This window comes from Zea mays, chromosome 5 (assembly GCF_902167145.1).
Source record: "Zea mays cultivar B73 chromosome 5, Zm-B73-REFERENCE-NAM-5.0, whole genome shotgun sequence".
NCBI classification, from domain to species: domain Eukaryota; kingdom Viridiplantae; phylum Streptophyta; class Magnoliopsida; order Poales; family Poaceae; genus Zea; species Zea mays.
In genome coordinates, this window is record NC_050100.1 from 175,284,284 (window position 1) to 175,293,204 (window position 8,921).

The window sequence follows — 8,921 nt, forward strand, 5'->3', positions numbered from 1 at the left end:
CATAATATCCGGTCTACTAGCACATAAGTAAAGTAATGACCCTATCATTGACCGGTATGCCTTTTGATCAACGGACTTACCTCCTTTGTTGAGGTCAGTGTGTCCGTCGGTCCCCATCGGAGTCTTTGCGGGCTTGGCGTCCTTCATCCCAAACCGTTTCAGCAAGTCTTGCGTGTACTTCGTTTGAGAGATGAAGGTGCCATCCTTGAGTTGCTTCACTTGGAACCCAAGGAAGTAGTTCAACTCGCCCATCATTGACATCTCGAATTTCTGCGTCATTACCCTGCTAAACTCTTCACAAGACTTTTTATTAGTAGAACCAAATATTATGTCATCGACATAAATTTGGCACACAAACAAATCACCATCACATGTCTTAGTGAAAAGAGTTGGATCGGCTTTCCCAACCTTGAAAGCATTAGCAATTAAGAAATCTCTAAGACATTCATACCATGCTCTTGGGGCTTGCTTAAGTCCATAGAGCGCCTTAGAGAGCTTACACACGTGGTCGGGGTACCGTTCATCCTCGAAGCCAGGGGGTTGCTCCACGTACACCTCCTCCTTTATTGGCCCGTTGAGGAAAGCGCTCTTCACATCCATTTGGAACAACCTGAAAGAATGGTGAGCGGCATATGCTAGCAAGATACGAATGGACTCTAGCCTAGCCACAGGAGCAAAAGTCTCCTCAAAGTCCAAACCTGCGACTTGGGCATAACCTTTTGCCACAAGTCGAGCCTTGTTCCTTGTCACCACTCCGTGCTCGTCTTGTTTGTTGCGGAACACCCACTTGGTTCCCACAACATTTTGCTTAGGACGAGGTACCAGCGTCCAAACTTCATTCCTCTTGAAGTTGTTGAGCTCCTCTTGCATGGCCAACACCCAGTCCGGATCTAGCAAGACCTCTTCTACCCTGAAAGGCTCAATAGAAGAGACAAAGGAGTAATGTTCACAAAAATTAACTAATCGAGACCGAGTAGTTACTCCCTTGCTAATATCACCCAGAATTTGGTCGACGGGATGATCCCTTTGAATCATCGCTCGAACTTGGGTTGGAGGTGCCAGTTGCGCTTCTTCCTCCATCACATGGTCATCTTGTGCTCCCCCTTGATCACACGCCTCCTGTTGATGAACCTGTTCATCGTCTTGAGTTGGGGGATGCACCATAGTTGAGGAAGAAGGTTGATCTTGCTCATCTTGTTCCTGTGGTCGCACATCACCAATCGCCATGGTTCGTATAGCGGCCGTCGGAACATCTTCTTCGTCTACATCATCAAGATCAACAACTTGCTCTCTTGGAGAGCCATTAGTCTCATCAAATACAATGTCGCTAGAGACTTCAACCAAACCCGATGATTTGTTGAAGACTCTATACGCCTTTGTATTTGAGTCATAACCTAACAAAAACCCTTCTACAGCTTTGGGAGCAAACTTAGAGTTTCTACCCTTCTTCACTAGTATGTAGCACTTGCTCCCAAATACACGAAAGTAAGATACATTGGGTTTGTTACCGGTTAGTAGCTCATATGAAGTTTTCTTGAGGAGGCGATGAAGGTAGACCCTGTTGATGGCGTGGCAAGCCGTGTTCACGGCTTCCGACCAAAAGCACTCGGGGGTCTTGAATTCTCCTAGCATCGTCCTCGCCATATCAATGAGCGTCCTGTTCTTCCTCTCTACCACACCATTTTGTTGTGGTGTGTAGGGAGCGGAGAACTCGTGCTTGATCCCTTCTTCCTCAAGGAACTCCTCCACTTGAAGGTTCTTGAATTCGGACCCGTTGTCGCTCCTTATCTTCTTCACCTTGAGCTCAAACTCGTTTTGAGCTCTCCTTAGGAAGCGCTTGAGGGTTCCTTGGGTCTCAGACTTATCCTGCAAAAAGAATACCCAAGTGAAGCGGGAAAAGTCATCAACAATAACTAGACCATACTTACTTCCCCCTATGCTTAGATAGGCGACGGGTCCGAAGAGGTCCATATGTAGCAGCTCCAAGGGTCTTGATGTGGTCATCACATTCTTGCTGTGATGTGCTCCTCCCACTTGTTTACCTGCCTGACAAGCTGCACAAGGTCTATCTTTTTCAAATTGTACATTAGTTAATCCTATCACGTGTTCTCCCTTTAGAAGCTTGTGAAGGTTCTTCATCCCCACATGTGCTAAGCGGCGATGCCACAGCCAGCCCATGCTAGTCTTAGCGATTAAGCATGCATCTAGACCGGCCTCCTCTTTTGCAAAATCAACTAAATAAAGTTTGCCGTCTAGTACACCCTTAAATGCTAGTGAACCATCACTTCTTCTAAAGACAGACACATCTACATTTGTAAATAGACAATTATATCCCATATTACATAATTGACTGACAGATAGTAAATTATATCCAAGAGACTCAACTAAAACACATTAGAGATAGAGTGCTCATTGGATATTGCAATCTTGCCTAAACCTTTCACCTTGCCTTGGTTCCCATCACCGAATATGATTGAGTCTTGGGAATCCTTATTCTTGACGTAGGAGGTGAACATCTTCTTCTCCCCCGTCATATGGTTTGTGCATCCGCTGTCGATAATCCAGCTTGAGCCCCCGGATGCATAAACCTGCAAGGCAAATTTAGGCTTGGGTCTTAGGTACCCAACTCTTGTTGGGTCCTACAAGGTTAGTTACAATTTCCTTAGGGACCCAAATGCAAGTTTTATCACCCTTGCATTTTGCCCCTAATTTCCTAGCAACTATCTTCCTATCCTTTCTACAAATAGCAAAGGAAGCATTTAAAGCATGATAAATTGTAGAGGGACCATTCATAACTTTTCTAGGAACATGAACAATATTCTTCCTAGGCACATGATGAATATTTCTCCTAGGCATATCTCTACCATGCATATAGGAAGAACTGGAAGCATACATAGCATAAGAGTCATAGGCATGTGAATCAAAAGTATTACAACTCCTATGAGTCTGTCTTCTATCATTGTACATAAAAGCATGGTTCTTTTTAGTACTACTTGCCATAGGGGCCTTCCCTTTCTCCTTGGCGGAGATGGGAGCCTTATGGCTTGTTAAGTTATTGGCTTCCCTCTTGAAGCCAAGCCCATCCTTAATTGAGGGGTGTCTACCAATCGTGTAGGCATCCCTCGCAAATTTTAGTTTATCAAAATCACTTTTGCTAGCCTTAAGTTGAGCATTAAGACTAGTCAATTCATCATTAAGCTTGGCAATTGTAACTAAGTGTTCATTGCAAGCATCAATGTCAAAATCTTATCAATCTTAGATCTATCTAAGCCCTTGAATAAGCATGAATAGTCTATGTCATCATCATCACTGGACTCATCATCACTAGAAGAAGCATAAGTGGAGTCTCGAGTACTCACCTTCTTCTCCCTTGCCATAAGGCATGTGTGACGCTCGTTTGGGAAGAGGGATGACTTGTTGAAGGCGGTGGCGGCGAGTCCTTCATTGTCGGAGTCGGAAGAGGAGCAGTCAGAGTCCCACTCCTTGCCTAGATGCGCCTCGCCCTTTGCCTTCTTATAGTTCTTCTTCTCCCTCTTGTTCCCTTGATCCTGATCACTATCATTGTCGGGACAGTTAGCAATAAAATGACCAAGCTTACCACATTTGAAGCATGAGCGCTTCCCTTTTGTCTTGGTCTTGCTTGGCTGCCCCTTGCGGTCTTTTAGCGCCGTCTTGAATCTCTTGATGATGAGAGCCATCTCTTCATCATTAAGTCCGGCCGCCTCAATTTGTGCCACCTTGCTAGGTAGCATCTCCTTGCTTCTTGTTGCCTTGAGAGCAAGAGGTTGAGGCTCATTGATTGGACCGTTTAGAGCGTCGTCGACGTATCTCGCCTCCTTGATCATCATCCGCCCGCTTACGAATTTTCCGAGTACCTCCTCGGGCGTCATCGTCGTGTACCTGGGATTCTCACGAATATTGTTTACGAGATGAGGATCAAGAACGGTAAAGGACCTTAGCATTAGGCGGACGACGTCGTGGTCCGTCCATCGCGTGCTTCCGTAGCTCCTTATTTTGTTGATAAGGGTCTTGAGCCGGTTGTAAGTTTGGGTTGGCTCCTCTCCCCTTATCATTGCGAATCGTCCAAGCTTGCCCTCCACCAACTCCATTTTAGTGAGCATGGTGATGTCGTTCCCCTCGTGAGAGATCTTGAGGGTGTCCCATATCTGCTTGGCATTGTCCAAGCCGCTCACCTTATTGTACTCTTCCCTGCACAAGGACGCTAATAGAACAGTAGTAGCTTGTGCATTTCTATGGATTTGTTCATTTATAAGCATAGGGCTATCCGAGCTATCAAATTTCATTCCATTCTCTACAATCTCCCATATGCTTGGATGGAGAGAGAATAAGTGACTACGCATTTTGTGATTCCAAAATCCGTAGTCCTCCCCATCGAAGTGTGGAGGTTTGCCAAGAGGAATGGAAAGCAAATGCGAATTCGAACTATGTGGAATACGAGAATAATCAAATGAAAAGTTCGAATTGACCGTCTTCCTGTAGTCGTTGTCGTCGTCCTTTTGGGAAGTAGACTCATCGCTATCGTCGTAGTAGACGATCTCCTTGATGCGCCTTGTCTTCTTCTTCTTCCCATCTTTGCGCTTGTGGCCCGAGCCCGAGTCAGTAGGCTTGTCATCCTTCGGCTCGTTGACGAAGGACTCCTTCTCCTTGTCGTTGATCACGATTCCCTTCCCCTTAGGATCCATCTCTTCGGGCGATTAGTCCCTTCTTGAAGAGAACGGCTCTGATACCAATTGAGAGCACCTAGAGGGGGGGTGAATAGGTGATCCTGTGAAACTTGAAAACTTAAGCCACAAAAACTTGGTTAATCGTTAGCACAATAATTGCCAAGTGGCTAGAGAGGAGTCAAAACACAATAACCACAAGAAATCAATCACAGAGATGGCACGGTGGTTATCCCGTGGTTCGGCCAAGTACAAAACTTGCCTACTCCACGTTGTGGCGTCCCAACGGACAAGAGTTGCACTCAACTCCTCTCAAGTGATCCAATGATCAACTTGAATACCACGGTGTTCTTCTTTACTTTAATCTTTTCCCGTTTGCGAGGAATCTCCACAACTTGGAGTCTCTCGCCCTTACAATTGAAGTTCACAAAGAAGTACGAAGTAAGGGAGGGAAGCAACACACACAAATCCACAGCAAAATACGCACACAGACGGCCAAGAATCGAGCTCAAATGACTATCTCAAAGTTCTCACTAGAACGGAGCTCGAATAACTGAGAATGACAAACGAATGCGCAAAGACTAAGTGTGGATGATCAAGAATGCTCTTAGGTTGCTTGATGTTCTCCTCCATGCGCCTAGGGGTCCCTTTTATAGCCCCAAGGCAGCTAGGAGCCGTTGAGAGCAAACAGGGAAGGCAATTCTTGCCTTCTGTCGCGTGGCGCACCGGACAGTCCGGTGCCCGATTTCTTTCCTTAAATGGCGAAGCCGACCGTTGGCTGTCTTGGAGCCGTTGGCGCACCGGACATGTCCGGTGCACACCGGACAGTCCGGTGCCCCCTTCTAGCCGTTGGCTCGGCCACGTGTCCCCCGCAGATCGCGCGGCCGACCGTTGGCTCACCGAACAGTCCGGTGCACACCGGACAGTCCGGTGAATTATAGCCGTACGTCACCGGTGAATTCCCGAGAGCGGCCAGTTCGCTCGAGCCAGCCTGGCGCACCAGACACTGTCCGGTGCACCACCGGACACTGTCCGGTGCACCACCGGACAGTCCGGTGCTCCCAGACTCAGCAGAGTCTTGGCTGCTCGAGCCAAGACATTTCCAATTGGATTTTTCCTGTTTCCAGCACTTATACACGAAACATTAGTCCATAAACAATGTACTAAGTCTGAGAAGCATACCTTTATTCTTGATTTGTACTTTGTCCACCTTTCTTACACTTAGGCACTTGTGTTGGGCACTAAATCACCAAAATACTTAGAAATGGCCCAAGGGCACATTTCCCTTTCAAAAAGCCAATGCCAAATCAGCGTGAACAGTGCGGGGATAATGTTCACCTATTTATAGGCATGGGTCGCAGCCCACGCAAAATTACATTAATGCCCTTTACATTTATCAATAACTCTATGATAATTCTTCGAGGTCTAATCTGGTTTTTCATCTTTAAGTCGGTTTCCTTTTCCGCCGCTATTCCGAAGCTCTTCTACACACAGCTTCGGCTCTGCGCCAACCTTCGTGTTCTTTGTGCTTCTTCGTACCGTGGCTCTGATCCGAGTCCGAAGATACCTGTTAATGTACTTTACTCCAGAAACATTGTTAAATCGTGTTTTTGAGGACCTTCGGAAGCCGAAGGCCCCCAACACTCATGTTTGCTCGGTATTTACAGTAACCACCGTTCGTTACAGATGAGTCTTACATGACATCGCGCTGACCATTGTAACAACATTAACGATATATCTGACACTATTTACGCTCAAACTTGACAATTCTACAATCATGAATACGAAGTCCCGGAGATATCCACGCCTCTCATGTTGGCTCGACATTTATGGTAACTACACCTAGATTTGCGCATGTCAATTAACCACTCGTTTGCGTTCAGTATATGTTAGCACCAGTTATGGTATATGCTGGTACTATTTATACTAACATTCTAAGAATTTATGCATTTTATCGGTCGTTAACCACTCTTTTCTTTGACTTATGATACTCATGTAATAATTTTACGAGATATACAGATGATTTTTATGGTCATATAATTTTATATGTCAACAAAATGGTCGGTTCGAATTATTTCATCCACTTCTCGTCTAAAATTACGACATTTAATACACAATTTGACACTTCATACCCAGGCCTGGCGCCTGCATATCCATAGCGTCTGATTGGTTTTTCGGCTGAGTAAAGCCTGGTTCAGACCCGGACGTAGACTGAGCCTAGCAATGTATACATGGATGCAAGTAGTTAACTTGTTACGTGTTTGGTGTACCCACTCAACCAGGATTTAATGAGCATGTGTTTGGTTAAATATACCGAATCATCTGCACCAACTCAGCTCCTATTTGGATGCATACGTTCTGAGTTGTTTGGTCTACGCAATGTAACACTCTGAATTTGAGGTAAAAAATTTCTTCTCTAGTATCCACCAAATTTAGGTGTTACCTCTCTTCCCCTCCATTTTCCTTCTTTCTCTTTCCTTTAGTGGTGAGGTGGTAATATTATTTAGAAATGTTATAATACTCTAGTAGATAGAACTCCTAGGGAGTATGAATTGTTGCATCATGCTGAACCCAAACTTTATTCTTGTTTGATGCATATGTTTGAAATGGTAAAATTTGAATTTGCGGTATGTTTGAATTTGAGTTCAAAAGAGAAAATAAAAAAAGGAAAACAAAATTTAGAATAAAAGAAAAAGGGGAAGAAACCCACAACCCCCTCCCCCTCGGCCTTTTGGCCCATTCGGTCCACCTTAGCCGTGTGCCTGCTTCCCCCTTTCCTCTCTCTGACTAGTGGGACCGCTTTGTCGACGCCATCGTCGGCCGCCACGCGCGCGCCCTCTCCCTCTGCCACATGGGTCCGCTTGTCGACACCTTCCCTCGCGTGTCCGCTCGCCCGCTCGCTCTCTGCTCGGCAGGACCCACCCGCCAGTGACTCCGCCCGTGCGCCCGCAACCGTCTCCCCTGCCCCGCACACACGCATGACGAGACACCCACACCCACGTCACGCCCCAGCCCCCTTTGAAGTCTCTGCGCTCGTCCATTCCCCCCGCCTCACTTCCTTCGTCCCAGCGCACTCGCCCGAGATGCCCTCTCGACCACGCCCGCGCTCGCCAGAGTCTCCCCCCACCGATCCGCTTGCACCCCGGATTCTCCACGGCGAGGTCGCTCCACCATCCCTGACCAAGGTCCGCCATCGCCACTCGGAGCTCCGCCCCGACCGAGCCTCACCCGAGGTAAGATCATCGGCCGAACTTCTTTTTCTCTCTCCCCTGTTCTCTCTTCTCCGAAGAGCACCCGACGGTGAAGGCCGGCGACGACACTGAGCCTTCGTGCCGGGGTTCTCCGGCCAAGCGCCATCGCCCCACGTTCCCCCCTCCCAGCGCAAAGCCGCCAGTCCTGACCATGGCGCGTGCACCATGTACGTGCGAGAGGAAGACGACGAACCTAACACCTAGGGCCCACCCGTTAGCCTCCCAACGCCACCCCCTTTTCTCCCTCCTTGGGTCACCGACAGGCGGACCCCGCTCGTCCGCTCGGCCCCGTAACTCACCACTCCCACACCTGCCCCCGGTCACTGACCAGCGGACCCGGTCCCGCTGGGGTCCCCTTATTAGCCCACCGCGCGCCTGACCACCCGCCCGAGCCACTGGCACGTGGGCCCTACGCATCAGTGTAGCGCCCCGCTGTTGGGTCCACCTGTCAGCGCCCGCACCCCGCGCGCCCGCGTACTCGCTCGCCGGTTCTAATCTCGGTCGTGGATCCGAGATCCGATGGCTGAGGGAGCCCGATACCCCTTCATTTGGCATTTTTGTTAAAGAGCTCCCCCAGTTTCTCGAGAATCAACCTGTCATCCCTGGTTCTTTTACCTGAGCCCCTGGGATCTTGTAGAGAGGCCCTCAGACTTTATTTAATAAGAGAAATACGTTTAAAATATGAATTTTGTATTCTAAAACTTCCAAAATTCATAACTTTGCCATATGAACTCCAAATTAGGTGATTTAGAATGCAAAATGTTCATCATGTTTTTGTCTACCTGTTAAAATAATGTTTAGTTGTTGTTCTCATGTCTCAATTTATAGTTGATCTCTAGGTTAGAGTTGATGCTATAGGAATCCTAATAGAAATAAAATAAGGATATGAACCCCTAATAAGTGTTCAAATACGTAACTTTATAGACCCAACACCATTTAATGAGTAATCCCATCCCTGGAGTAATTATATTTGAACAAGTGTTATAGT